The sequence below is a fragment of the Arachis hypogaea genome, chromosome 11 (assembly GCF_003086295.3).
Source record: "Arachis hypogaea cultivar Tifrunner chromosome 11, arahy.Tifrunner.gnm2.J5K5, whole genome shotgun sequence".
NCBI lineage: Eukaryota > Viridiplantae > Streptophyta > Magnoliopsida > Fabales > Fabaceae > Arachis > Arachis hypogaea.
In genome coordinates this window covers 89476064-89486149 of record NC_092046.1, presented here as the reverse complement: position 1 = coordinate 89486149, position 10086 = coordinate 89476064, and the positions used below count along the sequence as shown (strand labels likewise).

The following is a 10086-nucleotide window of genomic DNA, read 5'->3' as shown; positions in this document are numbered from 1 at the left end:
TTTCTCTAATGCAACAGAATTGCAAGTTTCATGGACTTCCACTGGAAGATCCTTATCAGTTCTTAGCTGAATTCTTGCAAATCCGTGACACTGTCAAGACCAATGGGGTTGACCCTGAAGTCTATAGACTTATACTTTTTCCTTTTGCTGTAAGAGACAGAGCTAGGACATGGTTGGACTCACAACCTAAAGAAAGCCTGAACTCTTGGGAAAAGCTAGTCAATGCCTTCTTGGCAAAGTTCTTTCCACCTCAAAAATTGAGCAAGCTTAGAGTGGAAGTCCAAACCTTCAGACAGAAGGAAGGAGAATCCCTCTATGAAGCTTGGGAAAGATATAAGCAATTGATCAGAAGATGTCCTTCTGACATGCTTTCTGAATGGAGCATCATAGGAATTTTCTATGATGGTCTGTCTGAACTATCCAAGATGTGATTGGATAGCTCTACTGGAGGATCTTTTCATCTAAAGAAGACGCCTGCAGAAGCTCAGGAACTCATTGAAATGGTTGCAAACAACCAATTCATGTACACTTCTGAAAGGAATCCTGTGAATAATGGGACAACTCAGAAGAAGGGAGTTCTTGAGATTGATATTCTGAATGCCATACTGGCTCAGAATAAATTATTGATCCAACAAGTCAATATGATTTCTCAGAGTCTGTCTGGAATGCAAGCAGCAACAGGCAGCACTAAGGAAGCTTCCTCTGAAGAAGAAGCTTATGATCCTGAGAACCCAGCAATGGAAGAGGTGAATTACATGGGAGAACCCTATGGAAACACCTATAATCCTTCATGGAGAAATCATCCAAATCTCTCATGGAAGGATCAACAGAGACCTCAACAAGGTTTCAACAACAATAATGGTGGAAGAAACAGGTTTAGCAATAGCAAGCCTTTTCCATCATCTTCTCAGCAATAGACAGAGAATTCTAAGCAAAGCCACTCTGACTTAGTAACCATTATCTCTGATCTAATCAAAACCAATCAAAGTTTCATGATTGAAACAAGGTCCTCCATTAGAAATTTGGAGGCACAAGTGGGTCAGCTGAACTCCCTCCTACTACTCTCCCAAGCAATACAGAAGAGAATCCAAAGAGAGAGTGCAAGGCCATAAACACATCTCACATGGCCGAACCTGGAGAGGAGGAAGAGGCAGTAATCTCCACTGAGGAAGACCTCAATGGACGTCCAATGACCTCCAAGGAGTTCCCTAATGAGGAACCATGGGAATCTGAGGCTCAGACTGAGACCATAGAGATTCTATTATATCTACTTCTTCCATTCATGAGCTCTGATGAGTATTCTTCCTCTGAAGAGGATGAAGATGTTACTGAAGAGCAAGTTGCTAAGTACCTTGAAGCAATCATGAAGCTAAATACCAGGTTGTTTGGTAATGAGACTTGAGAGGATGAACCTCCATTGCTCATCAAAGAACTGGATGACTTGACTAGGCAGAAATTACCTCTGAAGAGACAAGATCCTGGAAAGTTCTCAATACCTTGTACCATAGGCACTATGACCTTTGAAAAGGCTCTGTGTGACCTAGGGTCAAGCATAAACCTCATGCCTCTCTCTGCAATGGAGAAGCTAGGGATCATTGAGGTACCAGCTGCAAGAATCTCACTAGAGTTGGCAGAGAATTCAAAGAAACAGGCTTATGGACTTGTAGAGGATGTCTTGGTAAAAGTTGAAGACCATTACATCCCTACTGATTTCATAATCCTAGAGACTGGAAAGTGTATGGATGAATCCATCATCCTTGGCAGACCCTCCCTAGCCACAGCAAAAGCTGTGATTGATGTTGACAGAGGAGAATTGATCATTCAAGTGAATGAAGACTCCCTTGTGTTTAGAACTCAAGGATATCCCTCTGTCACCATGGAGAGGAAGCATGAAGAGCTTCTCTCAATACAGAGTCAAACAGAGCCCCCACAGTCAAATTCTAAGTTTGGTGTTGGGAAGTTCCAACATTGCTCTAAACATCTGTGAGGCTCCATGAGAGCCCACTGTCAAGCTATTGAATTAAAGAAGCGCTTGTTGGGAGGCAACCCAATCTTTAATTATCTATGTTAAATTTCTATTTTCTTTTGTTATTTTATGTTTTCTATAGGTTGATGATCATGTGAAGTCACAAAAACAATTGAAAAATCAAAAACAGAAGGAAAAACAGAATGAAAAATAGAACACTCTGGAGGAGAAACTTACTAGCGTTTAAACGCCAGTAAGGGTAGCAGAATGGGCATTAAACGCCCAGTCTGGCACCATTCTGGGCGTTTAACGCCAAAAATGGGCACCAGACTGGCATTTAACGCTAGGAATGGGAAAGAAGCTGGCGTTAAATGCCAGAAATGGGCAGCAGCCTGGAGTTTAACGCCAGGATTGACAGCAAGGGGCATTTTGCACACCACATGGTGCAGGGATGAGAAATCCTTGACACCTCAAGAACTGTGGACCCCACAGAATCCCCACCTACCCCACCTCTCTCTCTCTTCTTCACCCATTCACCAATCACCTCAATACCTCTTCCCCAAAAACCCCTCACCTATCAAATCCCACAATTCTCTTCACCACTCACATCCATCCTCCATAAAATCCCACCTACCTCACCATTCAAATTCAAACCACTTTCCCACCCAAACCCACCCATAATGGCCAAACCATACCCCCCCTCTCCACTACTATATAAACCCATCTTCCCTCCTTCATTTTCACACAACCTAAACACTACTTCTCCCCCTTGGCCGAAATACAAAGCCCCCTCCATCTCCTCTATTTCTTCTTCTTCTACTCTCTTCTTTCTTCTTTTGCTCAAGGACGAGCAACCTTCTAAGTTTGGTGTGGTAAAAGCTAAAGCTTTTTTTTTTATTTTTTCATAACCATTTATGGCACCAAAGGCCGGAGAAACCTCTAGAAAGAGGAAAGGGAAGGCAAAAGCTTCCACCTCCGAGTCATGGGAGATGGAGAGATTCCTCTCAAGGGTGCATCAAGACCACTTCTATGAAGTTGTGGCCAAGAAGAAGGTGATTCCCAAGGTCCCTTTTAAGCTCAAAAAGGGCGAATATCCAGAGATCCGACATGAGATCCGAAGAAGAGGTTGGGAAGTTCTCACCAAACCCATTCAACAAGTCGGAATCTTAATGGTTTAAGAGTTCTATGCCAATGCATGGATCACCAAGAACCATGATCAAAGTGTGAACCCGGACCCCAAGAATTAGCTTACAATGGTCCGAGGGAAATACTTGGACTTTAGTCCGGAAAATATAAGGTTGGCATTCAATTTGCCTATGATGCACACCCCTACACTAGAAGGGTCAACTTTGATCAAAGGTTGGACCAAGTCCTTATGGACATCTGTGAAGAGGGCGCCTAATGGAAGAGTGATTCAAGAGGGAAGCTGGTTCAACCAAAAAGGCATGACCTCAAGCCCGTGGCTAGGGGATGGTTGGAGTTCATCCAACGCTCAATCATTCCCACTAGCAACCGGTCTGAAGTTACTATAGACCAGGCTATCATGATCCATAGCATCATGATTAGAGAGGAAGTAGAAGTTCATGAAGTTATATCCCAAGAACTCTACTATGGCAAGGTTTGCCTTCCCTCATCTCATCTGTCACCTCTGCAATTCAGCTGGAATTGACATAGAGGAAGACATCCTCATTAATGAGGACAAGCCCATCACTAAGAAAAGGATGGAGCAAGTGAGAGAACCTCACCAAGAGCATGAGGAAACTCCTCATGAAATCCTTGAGATGCCTCAAGGGATGCATTTTCCTCCACAAAACTATTGGGAGCAAATCAACACCTCCCTAGGAGAATTGAGTTCCAACATGGGACAACTAAGGGTGGAGCACCAAGAGCATTCCATCCTCCTCCATGAAATTAGGGAAGACCAAAGAACCATGAGAGAGGAGAAACAAAGGCAAGGAAGAGACATTGAGGAGCTCATGCACTCGATAAGATCTTCAAGAGGAAGAACAAGCTGCCATCACTAAGGTGGACCCGTTCTTTAATTTCCTTGTTCTTTATTTTCCTATTTTTTGAATTTTTATGCTTATGTTATTTATGTTTGTGTCTTTATTAGATGATCATTAGTGCCTCAGTGTCTATGCCTAAAAGCTATGAAAATGAATCCATCACCTTCCTTAAATGAAAAATGTTTTTAATTGAAAAAGAAAAAGAAGTGCATGAATTTTAAATTTTAAAACAGTTTAATTATCTTGATGTGGTGGCAATACTATTGTTTTTCTGAATGAATGCTTGAACAGTGCATATTTTTTAATTTGATTGTTTATGAATGTTAAATTTGTTGGCGCTTGAAAGAATGATGGGAAAAGGAGAAATGTTATCTGATGATCTGAAAAATCATAAAATTGATTCTTGAAGCAAGAAAAAGCAGTGAAAAGCTTGCAAAAAAAAAAAAGAGGCGAAAAAAAAAGAGAGAAAAGAAAAAAGAAAGAAAAAGAAAAGCAAGCAGAAAAAGCCAATACCCCTTTAAACCAAAAGGCAAGGGTAATAAAAAGGATCCAAGGCTTTGAGCATCAGTGGATATGAGGGCCTATAGGAATGAAATCCTGGCCTAAGCGGCTAAACCAAGTTGTCCCTAACCATGTGCTTGTGGCGTGAAGGTATCAAGTGAAAACTTGAGACTGAGCGGTTAAAGTCGAGGTCCAAAGCAAAAAGAAGAGTGTGCTTAAGAACCCTGGACACCTCTAATTGGGTCTCTAGCAAAGCTGAGTCACAATCTGAAAAGGTTCACCCAGTTATGTGTCTGTGGCATTTATGTATCCGGTGGTAATACTAGAAAACAAAGTGCTTAGGGCCACGGCCAAGACTCATAAAGTAGCTGTGTTCAAGAATCAACATACTTAACTAGGAGAATCAATAACACTATCTGGATTCTGAGTTCCTATAGATGCCAATCATTCTGAACTTCAAGGAATAAAGTGAGATGCCAAAACTGTTCAGAAGCAAAAACTCATCTAATTAATACTGATCTTCATAGATGTTTTTGGAATTCATTGTATATTCTCTTCTTTTTATCTTATTTGATTTTCAGTTGCTTGAGGACAAGCAACAATTTAAGTTTGGTGTTGTGATGAGCGGATAATTTATACGCATTTTGGCATTGTTTTTAGTATATTTTAATTAGTTTTTATTATATTTTTATTAGTTTTTATTTAAAATTCACTTTTCTGGACTTTACTATGAGTTTGTGTATTTTTCTATGATTTCAGGTATTTTTTGGCTGAAATTGAGGGACCTGAGCAAAAATCTGATTCAGAGGCTGAAAAAGGACTGCAGATGCTGTTGGATTCTGACTTCCCTGCACTCAAAGTGGATTTTCTGGAGCTACAGAAGCCCAATTGGCGCGCTCTCAATTGCGTTGGAAAGTTGACATCCTGGGCTTTCCAGCAATATATAATAGTCCAAACTTTGCCCAAGATTTGATGGCCCAAACCGGCGTTCCAAGTCAGCTCAAGAATTCTGGCGTTTAACTCCAAAACTGGCACAAAAGCTGGCGTTTAACTCCAAGAAAAGTCTCTACACATGAAGGCTTCAATGCTCAGCCCAAGCACACACCAAGTGGGCCCAGAAGAAGATTTCTGCATTAATTACAGATTTCTGTAAACCCTAGGCTACTAGTTTTCTATAAATAGGACCTTTTGCTATTGTATTTTCATCTTTTACTCATACTTGGATAGACCTTTTCACGTTTGGGGGATGGCCTCACGGCCATGCCTAGACCTTGTTCTTATGTATTTTTAACGGTGGAGTTTCTACACACCATAGATTAAGGTGTGGAGCTCTGTTGTTCTTTAAGAATTAATACAAAGTACTATTGTTTTTCTATTCAACTCAAGTCTATTTCTTCTCCAAGATATTCATTCGTTCTTCAACTTGATGGATGTGATGATCCGTGACACTCATCATCATTCTCACCTATGAACATGTGCCTGACAACCACCTCTGTTCTACTAGCAATGGCTTGAATGCGTATCTCTTGGGTTTCTAATCTAAGATTGGAACCTTCGTGGTATAGGCTAGAATTATTGGCGGGAATTCCTGAGATTCGGAACGTCTAAACCTTGTCTGTGGTATTCTGATTAGGATCTGGAATGGGATGACTGTGACGAGCTTCAAACTCGCGATTGTGGGGCGTGTGACAGACGCAAAAGGATCAATGGATCCTATTCCGACATGATCGAGAACCGACAGATGATTAGCCGTGCGGTGACAGCGCATTTGGAACGTTTTTACTGAGAGGACGAGAAGTAGCCATTGACAACGATGATGCCCAACATAAAGCTTGCCATGGAATGGAGTATGAATGATTGGAAGAAGGCAATAGGAAAGCAGAGGTTCAAGAGGAACAAAGCATCTTAATACGCTTATCTGAAATCCCAACCAAAGAATTACATAAGTATCTCTATCTTTATTTTATGTTTTATTTATATTTTAATTATCAATTCTCCATAACCATTTGAATCCGCCTGACTGAGATTTACAAGGTGACCATAGCTTGCTTCAAGCCGACAGTCTCCGTGGGATCGACCCTTACTCACGTAAGGTATTATTTGGACGACCCAGTGCACTTGCTGGTTAGTTATGCGAAATTGTGACAAAGTGTGATTCACATTTAAGAGCTCCAAGTCCTTTGGCGCCATTGTTGATGATCACAATTTCGCATACCAATGCTAAAAGGGTAAACTATACTAATGAATCCACATATTCTGTAACTAATAGGTTTAGAATTGCAAACTAAACTAAATGGCTAAAATATGAACTAAAGTGCAAAATGCAGAAATAAAGTAAAAAAAACATGAAAAGGACAATGTATAAGTACTAAAAAATAAAAATAAAAATAAAGATAAAAATACAGAAAAGTAAACAAAATAAGATAAAAAGAGTTTGTGGTGGTTCACCAAAAAGATAAGCTAGGGATGGCGACCTCCCCACACTTAAAATAAAGCATCGTCCTCGATGCTCACTCAAGCTGAGTGTGAAGGAGTGTCATCTCCGGAAGGATGGGCTACTGGAGTCTATGTAGTGGCCTGAGGATCTGCAGACTGGATAAGGGTAGGAGGATCTATCTGCTGCAGTGGAGGTGCTGACTAGAGAGGAATCTCTGGATCTACGGCCTGTATCTGGTGTCGCTCCTCCTGCTGTGGCGCAGCCTGCTCTGGTCCTGCCTGTGCAGCCTAGGTAGGTGTCTCCTCCTCGTGATCATCCTCCTCCACCTCAGATGTATCAGAAGGGGTGTCAGGTTCGGAGGGGATGTCGCCGCTGGATCGGATAATCAACTTGAGGTGCTCATAGCATCACTTGTTGCGACGCTCCATACGATCCAAGCAGACGAAGAGTCGATGCACCAAATGATAAATAGGCTCAGGAGCAGGTGGAGGTACAGTGGGTGGGGCTGGTGCAGTAGTGGATGAAGAAGGGACAGCTGAAGGTGTGGCTGTCTCATCAGAAGCGGTGAGGAATGGAGGTGTATAGCCTAAAGCCCAAAACTTCCTGCTGTGAGGGATAATCTTCTTGCAGTCTGCAGCAGGTGGCTTCTCATCAGCAAGCTCCCAAGGTACGTCAGCTCGACAGCCGAGCTGGGTAATCAGATATGGGAAAGGAAGGGTGCCTCTGACATGGACCCTGGCCATATAGTGCCGGATGAATCGTGGCAGATACAGGTCCTTACCCTCCATTACACACCAGATGAGGGTGATCATAGCAGCAGGCAGCTCCGTCTCATGAGTGCTCGGCATAACAAAGTTGCTCAGGATCTGGTGCAAGAGCCGAGCCTCATCATTCAGATACATTAGCTTGATTCCCTAAGGCATTGTTGTGTTCTTTCCCATGACCCATGGGACAGTAGGGTCAAGGGCTATCCTCTGCTTGACAGCATCCCAGTCAAACAGTTCATATGAATTTAAAGTTGGATGTTCCCGGGAAATAATCAGTAAGAAAAACAGTTCATATGAATTTAAATAAAGCTGTAAATAGACACAGATAGTAGGAACAGTAAAGAACAGTCACAACAGCAGCATGAAAGAACAGCATATGAACAGTAATAACATCACAGCTAGACCAAAATTGCAGAATAGGTAAAACAAACAACAAGTACGGCGTAATTATCAAGCCTAAATCCACTAACCACATCCTAGCTACCTAACCACCTAGAATTCAGTACAACATGCATCTCTAACTATCCTAAGTTTGAACATAAACTGAAAAATATGCAACTAACTATGAATAAAAGAAAAGTGGCGTTTGGCGGAACCTGGTATCCGTATGAACTAAGGTAGGGAACAGAGAGATGGCGGTGATGAAGTGGTGGTGCTGGGAGGGGGCACGGTGGTGCGATGGCTGAACAAGGCAGCGCGGTGGTGGAACAGGTTGGGTTGGAGGATGGGATTTGGGTTGGGGAGGGGTTGTGATGGTGTTAGGGTTGTGGGTTAGAGGGGGTTGGAAGGGGAGGGAGGGACGGCGCTGGTGGCATGGTGGTGGTAGCTGGCCGGAGCGGTGGAGGGCAGCGGTGGTGGAGGGAAGAAGAAGGAGAGGGAAGGAAGAAAGAGAGAAAGGGGAGAGGGGGGTGGTCGCGTGGTGGTCTGGGTTGTTATGGGTGGTGCGGCGGTCGGAGTGGTGGCTGGGGGTGGTGGTGTTTGGTAGGGGAGAAGAGAGGGAGCAGAGGGGAGTTGGGGAAGGGGAATGGTGACGCGGGGGGAGGGGGGAAATAGGGTTTCACGTGGTTAGGGTTAGTGATTTTGAATCCATGCGAACGCGTGGGGCACGCGATCGCGTGGCTAGGGTGAAATGGGGTTGACGCGGTCGCCTGATTGACGCAATAGCGCGGGTTGGGTTCAAGATGGATGACGCGGACGCGTGAGGCACACGGCCGCATGGCTAGAATTTGTGCTAAACGCACAGTTCCAGCGTCGTTTCAGCGCAACTCTCTGTTTCCATTTAAGGGAGCCATGATATCCACGCGACGCGGACGCGTTGCTCACGTTTTCGCGTGGGATGAGTGCTTTGCAAGTGACGCGTTTGCGTCAGGGTCGCGAACGCGTGGGCCGTTTTGTGCTAAACGCACACTAGCCGCACGATTCCAGCCCAGATTTCTGGGCGTTGGATTTTTACGCCGATTTCCAGATCACGCGTTCGCGTGAATGACGCGGACGCGTGGGAGGTAGTTTTCGCAACTGACGCGAACGCGTTAGCGACGCGGTCGCGTGGAATAATTCGTGCCAAAGGCACGCCTCCAGCCATGCTTTCGCGTGACGTTCTGTTCACTTTCCTTTGCTTCATAATGCACATGTGATACGGACACGTCAGCGACGCTTACGCGTCGCGTGCTTTTTTTTGTTTATGCAATTATGCAGTATGCAATGCTGATGCAAATGCTATTTAGGTTCAATGAAAATAATATAACATAAAAACAGATAACACGAAATAAAAATTGAATAAGAAACGACCATACCATGGTGGGTTGTCTCCCACCAAGCACTTTTAGTTAAAGTCCTTAAGTTGGACATTGGATGAGCTTCCTGTTATGGTAGCTTATGCTTAAATTCATCCAGAAATCTCCACCAATGTTTGGAATGCCTACAGCCTCCGGGGTCCTAAACTAGGCATGTAAAGCTTCTGAGCAGCCTCAAACAGATTCTCAGGCTCCCGGGATGACGAATATCAGAATATTTTCCAGGATCCCAAACTTTGCTTTTACATCCGCCTTTGTCTTGATATATATTCTTCCATCTGGGCGGTTTAGAAATTGTATTCTCACTAAGATGACTAAACGTTTTCCGAGACCCATTCAATTGAATATGATACCAATCCGTGCACTTCGAATTGAAGCGTGGAACCTTATTGAATCTTGCGCACCAGCTTTGAGTATGAGCCATTTCCCTCTTACTCTTAAAGCCGCAGAGAGCTCTAAGATGGTCATCTGTTTCAAGCAAACCATATTCAAGTGGAAAAGTAAAGATAAAGGTTAAGAATTGTACCCACTTGAAGCTTGTGTTGGGTGGTAATGGTCTTTGGGTAGGTGTTTCCAGGGGTTCTGTAAGTTCTACCCCCTTGTAATCTTCTGTGAA

The 10086-nt window shown here is 43.5% G+C and overlaps 1 non-coding gene across 1 annotated transcript; it reads right to left on the bottom strand.

Moving 5' to 3' along the window:
- Positions 1-263: 263 nt before the first annotated feature.
- LOC112725377 (small nucleolar RNA R71) lies at positions 264-371 on the bottom strand. Its single transcript, XR_003164488.1, has one exon. It is a non-coding gene; the product is annotated as a small nucleolar RNA R71 (small nucleolar RNA).
- Between the last annotated feature and the right edge of the window lie 9715 nt (positions 372-10086).